This window comes from Tyto alba, unplaced genomic scaffold (genome assembly GCF_018691265.1).
Source record: "Tyto alba isolate M040663 unplaced genomic scaffold, T.alba_DEE_v4.0 Super-Scaffold_13, whole genome shotgun sequence".
NCBI classification, from domain to species: domain Eukaryota; kingdom Metazoa; phylum Chordata; class Aves; order Strigiformes; family Tytonidae; genus Tyto; species Tyto alba.
This window is the reverse complement of record NW_024881275.1, coordinates 15096316-15115528: the sequence shown is the minus strand read 5'-3', so window position 1 is coordinate 15115528 and position 19213 is coordinate 15096316. Positions and strand designations below refer to the sequence as shown.

General features: G+C 35.7%; 1 protein-coding gene across 1 annotated transcript in view; it reads left to right on the top strand.

Annotated features, from left to right (window-relative positions):
* Positions 1 to 19213, top strand: part of LINGO2 (leucine rich repeat and Ig domain containing 2) — a 545477-nt gene that overhangs the window by 233009 nt on the left and 293255 nt on the right. The gene's annotated exons all lie outside the window — the stretch shown is intronic.

Genomic DNA, 19213 nt, shown 5'->3' with positions numbered 1-19213 from the left:
TGCAAAAAATCTAAACTGCAGTAAAACATAGAATACATTCTACAGCCATCTGAATTAAGAACAGAGAAACAAAGTTAGAAAACAGAACATATGGTAGTGTAGTCAGACAGCTTCAGCCACTGTGAAAGCCTTCATTATCTGTTGGACTCTGTTAAAAGAGCTGGAAAAAACCTAGACAGTATAGAGGACCGGTCCATTAGTACTCAAAAAAACATAACATAAACAAAGTAAATTCAATCTTTCTATCAACAGCAGTGACAAAAATAAGAAATGTAAATCTTTTAAAGATCATGCATTGGAGGATGATCAGGCCTCACAGGCTTCAGCAAAAAGACACTAACACTTATGTCGCTGAGATGGGTGTGAAAATACATTTCAAAATTTACAAAATGTGAAATAAAAGATACAGCAACCGATCAGAAATTTGGAAATGGCATCAAGCAGTCTATTAATCAAACCACAGAATGCAGAAAGTAGCATCTCTCAGCAGACCCTAGCATTGCACCCGGACAAAGACCTCCATCATTTTTTTGTATGTGTTATGGGAAACAAAGCAATTGCCAGCTGTGTAGAGACCATATAATAGACTGGTGATTCAAATCATGTGTGTTTATCCTCCAAAAATTAATTCCAGTATGTCCATGCTTCAATTTTAACCTATAACATGGGGTACAGGGAGAAGTTTACTAAAATATGCCCTAGTGCTGTTTTCCTGAATATCTCTTGCAAATTTTAAGCTATTTTATTTTTCAGTAAATCATTAGAATATAAGGTATGATTGACAGTATTATATTGCCCAAACTGTATTTGGACACCACATTCTCCATTTTTTTTCCACAAGGTGAACAGGGTAAATTGAAAATTAAACTAGTCCCAGCAAATTATTTGGGACCAAAATCATTCTTGAATCATAAATCATTTTTTAGAAACACAGACCTTCAATTAAAAGAATCTACAAGTATTCTTCCTCCGACTTTATGCCTGAGTCTTTCCAGGCACTACTTCTCATAATTAATCAAATCTATAAATAACTGATCTTATATATAAAATGAGATGGGTAGAAATTTGTTCAGAAACATAACAGGCACAAGAGAACTGAAGGCAATCTGCTTAATTAAAAATATATATTCTATCTATTTTGCGTTGCTTAGTGTCAATTTGCTGTACAATTCAGAATTTTCCATAGACTCTTGTCATATTTCCATGGGAAGAGTACATTGTTTCTTTCTTAGTTCTGGGAGCAACTAAATGCCACCATACCTGATAGGGAGCAACAAGTGTGAGGCAGCTTTGCAAAGAAGAACTAACTGGGATTTGAGAAGGTCTAGTCAGGAGAAGTTGGGGATGAGACTGGACATGGTCAGGGAGAGGAATGCAACAATCTTCCTGTTGTACTTCTGCTTCAGGCACCTGGGCGTATGCAAGATCCTGAACTGACAATCACTGTATTGAAATTCTTACCACTGGGCACAAAAGAGTCAAGTAGTGTCTCTGTGTTAACAGCCTGCAAATGGGGTTACCAGTCTCCACAGAGAGCTGCGGCAGCTGGTATGTTCTTCTGCAGGAACTCTACTCCATCCACCAGAAGACTCTAGGACACTGCATACTGAAAGAAGCATCTTTAGATGACTAGTATGATTACTACAGACACTTCATCTGCCTATTTGGAGTTGGTAGAAAGATAATTTTTCTGATACTGTTTCTGTACACCCTGCTGGAAATGGGAATATTGTCTCAGATTGTACCCACCTTACCTAAAGTCTCATGAAGATTCATGAGTGCAGCAAGAATTAGAAAAAGGAGATTCCACCTCTGTTCCCTGGCTTCAGAAGATCTCTCTGGAAGGGCAACTATACAGAAATCATCCAAAAATTGGTGTAAGCATGGGGAAGCCCCTAGCAGTCCACAAGCTATAGCAATAGTTTCTGAGAGGTTTTCTGTGGGGAAGGAGAGACAAATTGGACCATCATGGTTAGAGAATTTCCTAGTGCTTCACCTGACAGGAACACTTAGGCCATTTAATAAGGGAATAATTTGTTCACAGTGAAATTCAGCTGGGAAATTAAACTCGGGAGAGTCAGTTGACATTCATTATCATAATAGAATTTTTCTTTGAAAGCCAACTTGGAGATGTCATGCTCTGAGCAACAAATGTTTGAAAAACTCTAGTTCCTTTAACAACTAAAACCATTTTAATCAAATGGCTCTGAAAAAAAAAATGGACATAAATATTCTGTGTTACTTTATGGAACAGGTTGCTGTTATTGGCTTTTTTTGCAGTCTATAGAAATATTACAAATAACTTGTCTCATTGAGTTTACCAGATCTGTTTATGAAGACTCAAATACTCACATGCACAATGAGTTTTGCTGAGTATACAAAAAATTATTCATAATAAAATACATCTAAATGCATGTTAGAAATAGAACAAAAATTACCCACACCTATTTTATGCTGCAAAAACAGGTAATTAGAGCCAGCATGCAAATGATTTTCATGCAGTTATAATTATTTTGATACAGAATTAGAAAGAGTAACACAATGAATGAAATTGTAATAGTATGTTCATAGTTTGTCATGTTTTGTTTAATCATAACTAAAACATAGAGGGAAAATATAAACAGGAATAGATGAAAAAGGTACTCAGTACATGTGTACAAATGTAAATGACAACAATCAAATATAAATCCTGTAAAGAAAACCAATAACCTCTGTTACTGTTAAATAAAATTGTTAATTTAACAATATTGTTAAATTAAAACCTCAGAGTTTTAGTGGATGAAAAATGTGAATGCACTCAGGTGTAAAGTGATCTTTATTGGATTATCTGGTAATCTAATGGTTTGAATTTTTTAAAATTTATTTTTTCCTTTTGCACCAAGAAAATGGTAGACACACGACTTAAACATGGACTTTGCAATAATTTGAATTTATATTATTCCTCAATTCCTATTTATCCTTCACTTACTTGGTGATAAATTGAGATTTAAGATAGTAACAAAATGATAAACTTGTTCAGAACCAGTATAAGGTCAGCATCTTTCTATTATGTTTCTATATAGAGTCAGGTGCAATAATAAACGTGAACTAGCACAATCCTGTAAAAATTTTTATGTAAGTGCAAGCAGTATTTGAAATAATAGTGTTGGAACTTTGGAGAAAGGCAAAGTAAAGAAAGACAATGGCCAGATATCTAAATTCTAAGAGTGATGTTAGTTCATCCTCCTAAAATGCCCTATTGTTATGTAGAATATGATGATATTATGCTGTTTTGACATAACAGATGATTTAGGAACAATAAATCAGAATTGATAAGACCATTTTCTTACTTTATGGGACTCTGCTTGTCATTGCTTATTGGATAAGTATTCATGAAAAATTAAATACAAATGTTTGTGTGTGTGTATGTCAGATGACTTGATGGTAAATAGAAAAGCAGATATCCTGTGCATCTCTAACTTGGAAAGAACAAACCAGCATGAACTGTCAGCTCAGTCTCAATACATGTACAGCAGTTTCTTAACTGTGCAAAAATTCCCAATTTTCCCTTTTGCAACCAGCTTATTCACCTGAATAAAATCTAGTGTCTAGTATATGCCGTACTATTCATACAGAATGTATCTAAATCTTGCTTTACACCAACAAAGTCACTAATACAATAACTACACTTCTTGAAAGCCAGTGAAATTGAAGACCACTTTTATCACAGAAACATTTATTGAATTTTTTAACCAGTTGTGGTGTTTAATTATGGATTTTTTTGAATTTGCTTTTGAAATCTCTTTATCTCTGAAATGTAAAGGAAATGTTCATAGTGTTCTTTGCAGAAAAAATATGTCCTGTATTGATAAATAATTTAAATCAAAACTATTCTGATAGAAGCTCTGTAGACTAAATATTCATTGCCTGAAAAAAATAATCCTGTCTTTATTTTACATTTGTTTCAATCTTTTATTCCAAGTTTCCCCTTGAGTTGAGGGTTCTGATTTCTGCTTCAGTTAAGGCATCCTCTTTGGTATTTTCAATCTTATCTAGATTACATTTGGAGAGAAAATTTGCAAATTAACCTCTGCCAGCCTCTACTACTTCACTGCAGGATACTTCAGTCTTACTTGCTGCAGTACAGCCATATATAGCATACACTTTTTTCTGTCTAATACTGTGACTTAATATTTTTTATTAGATTCTGCAGTTCATTTCAGTCCTTCTTCTTGACTACACGTCATTGGTTATGTCACCAGGGAAGGTTATCATTTTCTTTATTTCTTTTCTTTCGGAAATCAACATGGGCTAGGTAGAATAAGTGGTAGAGTTAGCTGTATGTTATCATTGAATGTTACAGGATGAACCCGAAAGACAGATTCAGATACTCTTTTTCCATGTATAACAGTCAGATCCTGTTCCCACTGAAACCTGCTAAACTTTTGCTACTGAGAGCGCTTGAAAAAAATTAGATTTAATAATAATCAAGAAGGCATCTGATTTCTTAGAAGCCTTGTTTATCCACACACAGAAATTTTGAATTGTAACTCCCATCTCTTAAATTTTAAACCATAGTTATTATGGGGTTTTATTCATTTGTATATTACCATTTTAACTAAGATAAAACCTGATCAAGCCTCTTCAGATTATTGTGATGGTTGGATATATTTCCTTGTTGTTAAAATGGCTATTGAAGTGAAATCCAAGCGGGAATGTGAAGTTGCATAACCATTCTATTATAGGCATTTTAAGTATAACAGTTCCTGAAGTTTGCTCTCTTGTTACAGTGGTTTGCACAGAGCTCATTCTATTTATTGCTTCTAGATCAGACTAAAGGCCTTTGGAATAGGCATCTTTCATTTTACTGTTCCTGGAAATTGTCACATAGCTTTTGCCCAGATAAGGCAGAGAAAATTCAGAAAATCTAAACTTTCTGATTTTTAACTTTGTAAAAACTTTTTTTAGTTTCAAAGTGGAAACACAATTAAAAAAAAAAAAAAAAAAAAAAAAAGTAACTCTACAGAGAGGCAAAATGTGTTTCTAAGGTTACTCAGAATGTTTGCTGGTCCTGAAATTATTTTTTTTACTTTTCATTTTTCTTGCCAAAATGTCACTCATCATGGTATTGATTCAATTTTTAATTTTAATTTTTTTTAAATATATTTAAAAATCCATTATTCAAGCAACCTCATCTGAAGATGGTCATTTTTCTTTGTTGATGACCACACAGAGAAAGAGAGAAAGGACTTCTGTTCCTTTTTAACAGATAATTGAAAAGTCCAAATCAGTTTTCTAGTCTATTACATAAACAGTGGTTAATGTGATCGTCTGGATACAAAAAGAGTAGTTTTTTTGTTGTCCTCCTCTTAAGAATCTGTCAGACCATCAAGAGAAATGCATTGTATGTAGCACCTCTGTTGTTGTCGTCTTTATCACTGCTACCAAGGATAGATCTTTTCTCTCCTTTGCCAAATGTGAATGGAAATCTTCATTGCAAGTTCATGGTATTAGTTGATAAATTGACTTTCTGTACCACTCACAGTTCCGGCATTTCAAAATATAATTCTCAGGAATAAGGACAAACTAAAATATTGACAAAGATTCTAATGCAAACTTTAGGTGAGTGAAATTGAAAATGTCTAAAAACCAAGGACTAAAATGTACAGAATAAAGTGAGAATATTTCTGCTGGTTTCCCTCTCATCTGCTGGGTTAACACTTTTTCATCCAGCTCTGGGTTATTAACTGCAAATTGCAAGCCCACTTGTGGCAATGATATTTTTCTATCTTCTCTGCAGCAGTTATTAGTGCTGCCATATCAATGGTGATTATTACATAGAGCAGCACTAAGCAGCTTCTGGTGAAATGAACAATGGAGGAATTGTGTGTGTCCACAAGAGCAGACAAGTACTAAGGGGAATGCCAGAGATGGGTTACCTTCCTTTAAGCTTAACCACCAGAACTGCTCGGGCAGCACAATTTCACATGAAAAGTCTCAGCTTTTTATCCTGATAGGCTCCCTTGTCATTTGCAGACAGGCTACTTTAAAGATTTTGTTAAGACTGGTACTGCAGCTTTCAAATTGTCAGGGGATCCTGCAGCTGATGAGAGGAATAACAGCATTTTTTGAAGAAGTGACTGAGCTGTGGGAGAAAAAGACAAAACAGGGCAAGTGTTGTGTGAAATGTATTTGCCATATATGAAGTTTGAAATATGTGAAAGGAAAGTATTTTTAAGAAAAAAGAATCCATGAGAAAGGTCAAAAATAGGGAGGGAAGATCTTTTCATAGCCCTACTTTCTTCGTTCCATCTCTAAATATGTAATTTGTCTACTGATATTTCATTTATAATGAAAATATGAAATATATCTCTGCAGAAATAATCTACAGAAAAAGAGATGTGTTAAGGGTACAACTTCTTACATAGTTCGATATCCAAATTACTGTAATTTCTCCACTCATATATTTTAAGCCTGTGTGGATTTGAGAATGATGTGACAGTGATAAAAGGTGAATAAATGAACTGAAGTTAGTTCTCCTGGAAGGTATTTAATGTCATCTGCCCTCACATCTGTAAACAGCTGTGGGTTATTTGCTATATTTTACCATGTTGTCAGGAGAATGTTCTATGTACACTGTCTTATCAGGTATGAATGAGTTTGTAGGATCTGACAAGGCGTTGCTGTACCTCTTACACTCTACATTCCTTGTTTATCTACAAACTTTTGGCAGCCCTCATCTTCTGAATGTCTGGGCAATAGGGTCCACAGCCGCAATGAGGGAGGGACTAAACAAAATTAATGCAAAAGAGAAAAATAGATCTAGAGAACAGTTTGAAGTCTGACAGTTCATCTAGTTTTGCTGTACAAATCTGTTATTTTCTTGATATATTTGCTTTCTTTGTTATTTTTTAAAGTTGTGAGATGCCAGGCAAGGTCATTAAGCAAGAGGAAAACCTCTGGCTTTCTGTTTTCCTGCAGGTTAAGTATAGATCACAATTCAGAGTGATATTGCTTCAGGCTAATGGGTTTACTGTTTTGTTTTATTGCTTTGGGTTTTTTCCCTCTTACTCTGTGTTTAACTCTGGCCTCATAAGCCAACTGGCATTTTTCTAACAAGAATGAACAAAGAAAGGAGAATTTAGTACTCTATAGGACTTTCCTTTCAGGCTAAGTGTAAAGATAGTGCTAAAGACTCTTTGTTGTATCAGTCTCCCTAGAACTCTCATTCAAAAGTTGCTGTTATCTCATTGTCCAGTTTCTTTGGAGTTATTCCCTCATACTAAGGCCTGTCCAGCCAAGGACAAGACTGCCACTAGGAAAAACAAGTCTGTGTAGGCACCCCTTCTACATCAGCTTAGCGGATCTAGTTGAAGATATTCCTGCTCATGAGGCAGCTTGGCAAAGATGACCTTTAAAGGTCCCTTCCAACTCAAACTATTCTATGACTCTGCATTTGAACATTAACCAGCAACACCTTTTCTCAAAGGGCATTCACTTCACCTGAGATGAGTAACATGCTGTCTCCTTGTTGGCAAAAGGAGTGTAACAGCAGTGTACTTACCCTCAGCTGTAGTAAAGAGAGAAAGTGAGGCTCACTTGGTCACAAATGGGCTAAGTCTGTCTACTCCTTTTTGGAAGAGAATTTAAACCCAAGTAGCAGATGAAACAGAATTTGATTGAAAGAAAGAGGAGGATGGAAAAAAATGAATATTTTATCTGTCCCTGAGGACACAGAGGATTTAGGAGATCCTTTCTCAACAAACCCATATATAGTTGAAAGCCTTAATCCTTTCTGAAGTCCTGAAAGGTAAACTTTTTGTCTTTCTTCAGGTTCCTACCTGGTTTAGATCACGTAACTACAGCTGTCCCAACCTCAGCTCACCCATTGATTTTTGTAGAAGCAAAGATTTTATATATTTATACAAACATGGTTTGGTATCACACCAGGAAAGCAATTAGCCTTCAGCGAGAGGGCTATTTGCTTCAATATTTGAGTGGATTTGAGTCTTCTAATACAACTATACCTATTTGCTTTCAGGCACTCAGCTTCTGTCCCATTAATTTCAGTTTACTGTGACACTTATAATTTATTCTGCCCAAGATTTACATGCATCTGCAGTACCATTAGTTATATTTGTTGTGCTATTAGCTTTAAACTTTTATAAATACCACAGAGATGGCAAATAAAGTGTCAAGGAAAGTGGCTGATGTATGAAAGAGTATTAATATCTGCCTGGAAAGATGCACCAAATTTCTTCAGGGAATATATAAGCTTGCATAAGATAACTGTTAAGGTTATCTTGGGTTTTGAGGCTGATTTCTGAACTGTATTGATTCTTTATAATGTTGATGGCCCTTTAGGCATAAAAATTGATGTTACTGTGAGAGTTGTAACTCAAGTCCTTCTCTGCTGCTGCTCCCATCAATATTTTGAGTAAATGTAAGTAAAGATGATATAGGACCTAGCTTTCACCCTCTGAGACTTCCATTGAGTCTTGTCTGTGAGAAGGAAATGTCTTTTCTTCCCTAGGAGTGAGAGGTTCCTTTATGTTGTAATGCTGAAAGCACAGAAACCAATATCTGGTTGTCATGCATGAAAGTGCTAAATACCATGAAAGGTGATATCTCCCATTTGTACATCAGTTTTACAAACCTGTTTTGAATTTCTGGGGAAATGGGTGGCAGGTATTACCACAAGGGTGAAACCCTATGAGAGTCCTAACTGTGCTAAATTCCCAAGCCATGTCAGAACAGTGGCTTTTTAACGCAAATCTTAAAAAACAAAGAAACAACAACAACAAAAAACAAACAACAAAAACAAAACAAAACCAAAAAACAACCCAAAACATGCAACCTCCTACTTTTTTTTTTTTTTTTTTTTTTTTTTTTTAACTTACAAAAGAGGATAAAAAAGGAAAAATAATTCAAAGATGTCTCATCAAGAAATCCTTAATATTAGTAATAACATACTCAAGCATGATTAGGATATAGCTATTATCTGGTTTTTGTGCACAGACCAGAAATTTAATTAGAGTCTGGGTCCAGCATTCCTGTAGTAAAAACAACAGCTTTGATTCTGCTGGCCCCAGAAATAAGGTTCCATCTCTTTCCTTTTCTTATTTTGCTGTGTACACCTGACTTGTTTCTTTTGACATTTGATGGATCCATATTGTGGAGTTCCTAAAATACCAAATGAAGCAAGCAAAGCAGAAGGAAGCTAAACACAAATGATGTTGCATAAACACATTTTCAACTTTGACAAACAAATGGGCTTTCAAGCTGTATGCATAGACACACAACTACCTTTCATAGAACAGACCTCTTGTATTCTTGTAAGTATTTCAAAGCTCAAGTTCTTCCAGGAAAGGCTTGTTTGCACCCAGTTGTCTCTCCAGGTAAAATTTAAAACACAACCCTTTCTATATATTATTAAAATGGTGAAAAATGTGAACTTTTTTTAATATCTTAAGAAAGCCCGTACACTGGACCTCCTTCCTGTGTTGTTTAACACAAACTGGTGAAGGGGATTTCTTTCAGCATCATGTCAGAGATTGGCACCTGTGACCTATAGGTCACAAAGCTAATTGTATAACAAAGTTTTGAAAGAAATACGGGTGACTGCAAATGAAGTTTTAGACCTTCACATAAACGACAATGTAATAAATGATTACTGTTGGCAATTGTTCTTCAGGCTTGATCCTACTTCCTAGCAGACTGGTATCACTGGGGTTCTTGCCATCAAGAGGAGTATTATCAAGATCTGGCCTTGTTTCCTTTACAGAGCAGAAATAATGAATTTGATTTTGGTATTTAGAGGAGGGTAGCCCTATATTTATAAATTCTGGTAACTTTATGTTTTACCAACGGTTTAGACTAACTCAAAATCTTTTGTGATTATAGTAATTAATTCTGTTGTTAAAAAGAAAGTAAATTATATTCCTCAGGCAGAACTGTGAAACTTTGTCCTGCACATTAATAGTCCAAGAAGATTCTGGTGTATTCATTGAACCTGCACTTGCAGTAAAGTTTAATCATAACTTTGCAGCCATTATAACAATAGTATGAAATAAATAAAGTATTATGGACAGTGAAGTAGTGATGAGGCAGATAATTCATGCTTTGAGAATTCAGCAAAACAAGGGCAATTTGCTCTCACAGGTCATCTGGACATTTGATCCCTTCGTCTGGTGACGTGAAGAGTGCTTGAGAGTAACCCTAAGGCTAATAAATTGCTATTTAAAACACCTGATTTTTTTGTTGATTCTCTGCATAACCTTTCACCTGAGTACAAACATATTAAACCCTCTGTAGCTCAGAGCTGTGCCTGAAGACGGTCTCAAAACGAGGGTCAAACCCTATTTTACATCTGACTGTGACGTCTTTGGATCCTTTTCTGCCCAAACCTACAAATCCTTATACAAGTCTGAGAATCCTATTTTGGAAGAGAGACTGGGGAAAATGTGATTTTAGTTCACATTTTTCAATCTTCCCTAAATTTTCTTAGTATTTATTCATCCTAGGTGTATAAACACACATACACAAAGTCTAATAAGAAGAGAGGAAGAAAATTAAAAAAATATTTTTCAGGTTCACATTTGTCAGATTTCTAACATATGGCTTGATCCAGCAGCCATTTTCATTACTGTGATTTGCAGAACTACCCTGATCCAGATGCGTCCATAAAATGGTTATTCTTAGTGATCACAAATATGATGAGCTAAAGCTTTGGGAAAGTAAGAATCTGCATCAACAAATTTAATGTCTTGGTATAAAGCTGAAGGGGCCAGTTGCCTACGTCAAGATAACTGTTGCCAAAAGAAGAACAAAACTAGTGAAAAGAATAGAAGGAAAAGGTGAAGAGATAATTCAAAGGTGTTTTTTGGTTTTGTTTTTTGTTTTTAAATGTTTATTGAAGGGTTCTTATCTGTGATGGAAATGGTGGAGGGAAAATTTGCCAGACTAATTCCAATAGCTGCAGTATGAAACATACTCTATGAAACCTAGAATTATATCTATTTATTATCTTTTGAAAAAGAAAAGGGAGAGAGAGACACACAGAGAGGAGTTGTAATTCAGAAATACCCTTGCTGTTTAGTTTTCGAAATTCACTCAATTATTTGAGCTTACAAGACTTAAAAATTTGTCAGTGATGTGAATTTTTAAAACTATTTTAAGAGATAATTAGTTTTTCCTAAATGTTACAAGAAAATTCTGGGTTTATCTTTCCCTGTGTGTGTGTGTTTCAATTCATAATTAATATATCTGACAATAACTTTGCTTTCTTATGTTGGGGAATACCTGTGGTACAAACAGGAGTGTCACTACACAAACAAACACTGATGTGCATGATCTCTGTTGCTTTGTACTCTATTCTTGCCAGTGGGAATGATTTTCTTTAAATAAAATTTGTCTGTCTCAGAAATTGTGTGGTTGTAATTAGGGGTTCAACAGTGAGTTCCTTAACAGAAAAAATCAACACTGAGGAAAATTGGGCAAGCACGTCTGAATGACAGTATCTTGCTATTTGTTTTAGTATCTCTATTAGTAGTTTCATAACAATAAAAAGAGAAGAACAACTGTTTGAAGACAATTCTTCTCTACAGCTATCACTTCTGTTGGCAAGGAGGAGGTTTCCAGGCTTCATGTAATGTCCAAAAAACATCCTTCACTGAAATAGCACCAGCATCACAAAGCTGTCAGTTTATACTTTCTTCTTCGCTGGCTTCCTTCCAGGCAAACTCATCTAAAATATGCTGGCTGGAGCCAAAATTAATCATTTACGTTTCTAATATGCATTTTCTCATGAAAGATGCAGGGGGACATCATCTCTTAGACTACTTGAAGTTACCTTGATAGAAGCTAAACAAGGTTTGTTTTGTTCTGAAATACTGTTGGACTGCAAATAACAGGTGAGTGAAATTCTGACGCTTTGGGTTAATACAGATGCACAGAATATGAAACCAAGAGAAGATTAATGTTAATAATAAATAAATAAATAAATAAAAAGATATGCCATTCTCTGTAATTTGGAAGTACTGTGGAGCAGACCATCTTCATTTCAGTGCAACTGATGTGCCCTAGATTGATAGCCATGGACTGTACATAATTAATGACATTGTTTATCACTTTGTAGTTTGTGAATTCAAGGACACTCAGCTGCATTGGGGAGAATACCCTCAAAAGGAAACACAGGACACAGGAGTGAAGAGTAAAAATTCCTAGTCTTTCCAACTGCCTTTCATAGATATCTGGGCCTAAAAGATGAATGAAATCTTAGTACTTGTCTATGTATTTTTTACAATTGCCCCAGCCTCTTTGTCCTGTAGTATAGTCTTCTAATAAAGAAAAAGGTATGGGATACTGGCCTACCACAGGTATGAAAGACACCATCACCGACTCATTATTGTTAAATAGGGACAGGCCAGGAAAGACTTTACTGGTCTTGAAAACAATACAAATTCCAGTCCAGGGACACTATTACTCCCCTGCTTCTGTTGGAGCAGGGAAGAGTGAGAGGTTTTGCAGGGTTGTTGTAGAGCAGGGAGTGGTGACTTTCTGGCAGTAGTTGCAGATGAAGAATGGCTCTCGGGCCACTTCTCCACTCAAGCAAGGCACTGAGCCTGAGCTTTCAGAGTCCTTAAGCAGTCCTTGCACCTGAAATTTCTAGGTTGAGTCTGCTGCTGATGGAAAAACTGAGATTCCTGTTTATTTTAGCTGGGAGCACAGGTCAGGGGATGTTTTTTCTTGAAAGCTTTCCTGAGGCTATGAGTGTGACTGGGGTACTGCAATGTCTTGACCTCTGTCAAAAGGCTTGAGGTTGAACCTGCTCTTGTGCCTGAAAACTTCAGGGATGACTTGAAGAAATCTGAGAAGCAGCTGGACTAGAGACAACCAGGTCCTTTGGGCATGTGAACCAGTACATCCAAGACATTAACATATAACCCATTAAATAAGGCACTTCCTATAAAACATTTCAGATAAAGCTAATCAGTCCCAGATTAATTCACTTATAGAAAAGTACTGACTACTTGAAATAATAATAATAACAATAATAATAATAATCCCGGTTTTCATTCCTCTAAGAACACGTTAAACAAGGTTGCATTTTTTTGTCTTTATGTCACTCATTTTGCATTGTTTGATGAAAACAAGGCAATTTTCACAGCTGAAGAGTGATAATTTTGATACACAAGTTGTATCAAAGCATAAATTTCTTGTTGCTCTACTCAATACTCCTCTTTTATTATGTGCTGAACATAATATAATCAAACTTAATAGCATGTCCAGCTATTAAACCCACAGAGGTTTCCACAAGTAGCAGAAATCCTCCAAAGGATGCGGGCAGATTTGCTTATTCATTTATACATTCATTCATGTTTCTTTTGCAGTTGGTGTAACCTCTGAGGTTCTTTTCTGTCTGTGACTAATTAGCAATTGTAGTAATTCAGCTTTAAAAGGTATCACCATAACATTTCTTCCTTTCTTATCACGGGCAGCCGGTACAAAAAAGTATTTCTGCCCTACTTACTGGGTTTAAGAGCTGCAGAGCTTGGACTGATTGGGTGAACAAGGATGGCTATCACTACCTGTTCAAAACCTGTAGATAAGATTTTATCAGTATTCTTTATGGCTGTAATTAGGGCTCATCAGGATCACATACAAGCATCATACTATGCACCAGACAAATAGAAATCTTAGTTCTTTTTTACACAGAGGCTAAAATTCTCAAGGAAGACAAAATTATCACAGTTGAGACTTTAAAAATACACCAGCCAGAAGAATAAAGTTGTTAGAGCTGACAACAGTGCATCTACTTTACAGTAGGAAAACAAGATCAAGTGTTTAAAAGAACTGTAACATTGCACCTGAAAAATGCTGTACAAACATCCTTCCACATGTGTAGAACAACTGGCTCTTCAAATGCAAGCAGAGACCTCTATGTATATATTGTGCAAGCCAGTTTCCAGAAGATTTACATTATATTTGATACTGTCTAAAGCGTACTGTTTGGGAGAGCACTTGGCAAAGAAATGGCCAAGAGGAAATGGCAAGTAGGTGCTACTGTGTAATATAGGTGACAGCAACCTGGCACTGACATAATACAGGTTCTCCTCTGCCTAATTCAGTTCTGGCCTGGGCAAACACAGTGACTGGAAGATAAGGAGATTTCTTTCTGATCTGGTTCATGCTCTTGTCATCTTGCCAGGAGCAGCCAGCTGTAACATATGGTTATGATTTGAATGCTTAATGAGAGATCACTGGGACTGAAGACACAGGAACAACTGGAATGGACAACAATTACAACTATCCAGGTTTTCTGTGGGAACAGTGAAACATTTCATTATTCCATGAGAAAACTTCTGACCACGACATACACAGGAGAGAGTTACAGAATGTGGAGGGGTAACCACGGGTTTTGTAGGAAAAAAATACCTTTGTAATGATTCAGAAGGAGGTTTATCGTACTGTTTGGGCAACGTTATAGCTATCTTCTGTTGGCAAAATATAAATAAACAGGCAAAAACAGAGGCTCCATGCTGTCTTCTTTCACTGTTTTTCCCTTTACTTCCCTATATGATTATGACAGTAGACAGAAATAGACACCCTAGCTGGAGACAAACATTCCAGCCAGAGCACCCCTGTGCATCTGGCTTGAAACTGCTGCATTTACCTTCAGTACCCTGGGCAAGCAGCAGCCAATGTGAGATGTGCATCTCAATCAGCACCCTTTGCTCATCCTGCAGGGAGCTGCCAGGTGCACAAATGCCAAGCAGGGGGATGGCAGTCAGTGGGTATGCCAAATGTGCTGTTCCCATGGTGTGTCCCAGATTGTGCCCTGTCAGTCCTGAGCTCTGGAAAACTGTCATTTCTTTAAGCACAACACTGCACTTGAATTAAATATGCAGAGGGGATGTTTTATTTGCATAAAACACAAGGTTTTAATTTTTTGTTTTGACCTGCACAATCACCATGTTTACTTCCTGTTTTGAAGATGTGGAAGGAAAATTAGCATCTCAGATACTCTTCTTGTAATTTGGCAGTTAGTTACAGACTTTTTTATGGTGATTGCTACTATTATACCAGAAAATGCCCTTTATGATCAGTGATAGCTTGCTTTATGTTTGCTGTCAGTCAGTGAAAGTTCAGTTTTGACATTAAGTTATTTTATAGAAGAGTATCCAAGGTCTGTCTCTTGCAAGTTTCTTCAGACATATTGTTGTTCCCACACAGACGTTTCAAATAAATGATAAAGGTTATCACGTTATCCTACTGTAATGGTCTCCAAGTTTTTTCTAACCTTGCATAGGGTCAGGTTTAATGTATGGATTAGGATGAGTCTGAACATACACAAAAAGATTTTCCTAATCCCACTAAGTGCATTACAAAATTTCATGTCAGACCTGATAAGTGGAGTGTCTCTTATCATTAGGAAAACAAGGAAAATATCCAAAAATGTAAGTTTAGGAGAAAGATCGTAATATATTTCCTTTTTGCTATTCCTTCAGATGAGTTTTGATTAGACGTGCAATTTTAAAAAAAGCCACAGTTTTCGGGAGTTGGGGAAGAAGGGGTTTCTCGGTAAGGGGTAATTATTTCTCACAAAATTCACAGTCAGTGACCCAGGGACTGCTTATGTCTCTCTTTGTACTCTGCCTAGCCAACATGCCTCTCAAATCCTCTGCGCCTGAAAAATGCTTGTGAATGGCCTTTAAAGTTTTGCTTTGTTGCTGTCATTCATACAGAAAGACAGTATATTCACTTATCATTTTGAGACCAGGCTTAGAAAACAATGACCTGCTCAGCTCTCTGGCAGTTTCAGTGGGTCATCAGTGTTCGAGGATGAGAGCACCTGCAGGAGAGTCTTTCTTGGCTCCTGCTGAGGCTGATGCTACAGATTGGGAACAGTCTGTATTTACCCATATTATGACAGTTACCTTTAGTTTAACAACTTTTGCCTTCACCTTCAGCTCTCAAGTCTTTTCCATCATTATAGAAGACCAGAAAAATATTTGGATAAATTAATTCTGACAGCAGAAAGCAATAAGTGGAGGTTTAAAAATACCCTTTTATACGTTTTCATTCTAAAGAGCAGTTCTTTATAAACAGCAGTTACATTTTTCACATTTATTACTGGTTCATAACATCCTGGTCATTCCATCCTTTCAACAATTTTTTCTAAGAAAAATATTATTCATAGAAAAGAGTTATGGGTATGATATTCTTGATAATGGCTGTATTAAAGTGAAGTAGCAGAACATAAAAATATGTAGTATCTGTAAACATGAGAAATCACTGGAAAATCCTACACATTGCTTGTAAATGACCACTGATTACCACTGAACTATATTCAGTTTGATTATAACAGGTATGTATAGAATGCTTACTGCAGAATAACCTCCGGGTGCCCTTGAAGCATAATCAATAGGAAGCAACTGCAGCATTTAGCAAACTGAATATTGCTTAACTTCAGTACAGCAGATACTAAAAATGAAATAGATATTAAAGGGCACCTTGATTGTTCAATTGTAAGAATGTTTCTGACTGTTGAAGCCATTAATCAGAAGTCATGGACAGTTTTCAATTCACATATTTATAAAATAATATCTCATTAAAGTCTTATTGCTAATAATGCTAGGTCTGTATGAATGACACCTTTTTTTGATTAGGAGGGTGGAGAGGTAGGATATTGCAATGAATTACAAGGAGGTTACACTGAAAGAAAAGTGACCATTTTCTCTATGCTAGAGCTGTGGAAACAGTAGTATAATGTTCTCTGCCCATTTACTTTTACAAGTAGAAGGTGAGTCACTTTCTCCTTTTAATATTTTGAAAGAGAATCCCAAGTAATAAAATTTTACTGCTAAGGACTGAGGATTCCCATTCTTGATCTATCAATTGAAAAACAAAAACAAAACAAAACAAAACAAAAAAACAAAACAAACAAACAAAAAAAAGAAAAATAAAAAGAAAGAAAAAAACACATATTTTTGAATAAAATGCTGTTCTAGAAATTGTAGTCTGTAGTCAGCACAGTACAAACTTTGTGCTATAATAAGGTATAGAAAAGGGAAAACATCCATGTTGTTGACATCCCAGCAAGAATCCCTAGTTGAGCCTCTCTTCTCCCTGAGACTTTCTGTGAGAGCTGGACCTGGCTATCCTGTATACCCAGTGACTGAATCACTGGAAAAAAAATATTACTCTCCTCATTTTCCCATTCTGTGATGTTTATCTTAATTATATAGTGAGAGCAAAATAACTCTCTGGCTATGTCTACCATCTTGTATCTGATCTTTGTTATAGATGATTTCACCTCTCTTAATTTTGGTTTCTTGAACCCATATAGTAAATTGTGCATTATCAAGAAGGATCTTGCAAACAAAGTCATGGTATTTGAAATACCCAAAGTTGCATGAAAAAGGCGAGGACATATAGACTGAGTAGCTTGATCCATTTGATAAGCAAGAGAGGGGATCTTAGTCACAGACATTGTCCCCATAACTTGTAGATAAAATGTCTTCTCACAGTCATTTTCTGCTAGATTTCCTTAAGAAACACAGACATAAAGCAAGCATCCTGTCAAAAGTGAGAGAGAGATACAGACTGAAAAACTGTTAAAAAAATATTTTTTTGTGAAACGGTTTTTAACATATATTGCCAAAATTAATAAAACTCCTTTCTTTGTCATTTATAATAAAAAGCAACACCAAAACAACCAGTGTAGATCAAATATTCTCCCTTTCATAGGTGAGTCAAATTCCCACAGTATCATTTATTTTAAACTACATCTGCAGAGAAAAAGCACTTAAATTATTACACCAAAATTTGATTTTTAGGTACTTCATCTTTAAGAATGTTTAACCTCAATGACTGAAAAGAAATTAAAGGATAAATTCAAGCTGTCTTTTAAAACTATTGGTCAAGGTTTTTGGTTTAGAAGCAGTCATCTTATATAATAGTTGACATATTCACTTTCTGTAACAAAGGAATAAGATAATATCAGAAACAAAATATTGAATTTTCCTCCAACATTTTTATCATTGTGTCATTCTTAAGAAAAGTAAACCTATTGTACTTGACTATGCTTCTTTATGCAGTTACACACCATATGGCTAATCACATAGGATATTTTTTTAGGACATTATTAATGTAGCAGAGGGAAAGATAGAAAAAAAATCAGTATAAAATTAGGAAGTCCTTAGGCAGACTGACAGAAGACTAAGGGAGAAGACTTACCTTATTTAAGTGGAACTGTGATAAGATTTCTACACTAATTCAATCACTTGGTACATTTATATCATGAAATAGAGCATATTTAGAGCTCTCTTAACTAGGTACAACTGAGCTAGTTTGAAAATTTGAAGCAGGTATATAGTCAGTCTGGGCACTGTCTGTCAGGAACTATTTAGTGTTTCTGCTGGGCAGAGTCTCAGGGAACTGTGTATCTTACTGTGTGGAGTGATGACATGTCCAGTAACTTCTTGAAAGCCTAACATGCATACAGATATATAAAGAGGTTATATACATGATGTGTGTGTGTACATAAAGGTGTGTGCATGTGAAGTATGCAGTACAGATATAAACTTTTTTTTTTTTCAAAACACAAGTATCCTACATGTTCCCTGTAGGATTTCCCCTACATGCCAGGTTTTGCTAACCACTCTGGCACAGTGAGATGAATTTGCTAGGAAATGCCAGTCAGATTTGGAGAATCACAGAAGTGTTTTCAGATGTTTTGGCAGTTCTCTGATTTGGATAGTAGAAGCAGCAAAGCTCACTGGGAGCCAAATATCTGATTCTTTCTCATACCACTGTATCAACTAGAACTAGAGATATTGCAGAAAAATGTTTGGTAAAACCAAAACCAACTATCTGATATTCAGAAATGCTTATGTTAACGCTAAAGCATGTTTGCATGTGTGTGTATCTAAACATATATGTGGAATTTAATTTGAAGGCATTTTTTCTTAAAAAATGAGAAATTGCATATATGTGGCAGAAACAATATTGTCAACAGATTGTGTTGAAGTACACATGTATACATTAAAGCACAAAAAATCTGCTATGATTGTAGTGGTAAATCCTAATTGAGAATACTTAACTCCTTAAATCCAAATTCACAAATCTGAGCCATATATTTCAATTTAAAAATTATTTATCAGAGAAATCATAAAAAACAAGTCAGTCTTACAACTTACAAATGAGAAACAGGACAAAGCCAACTGATGGC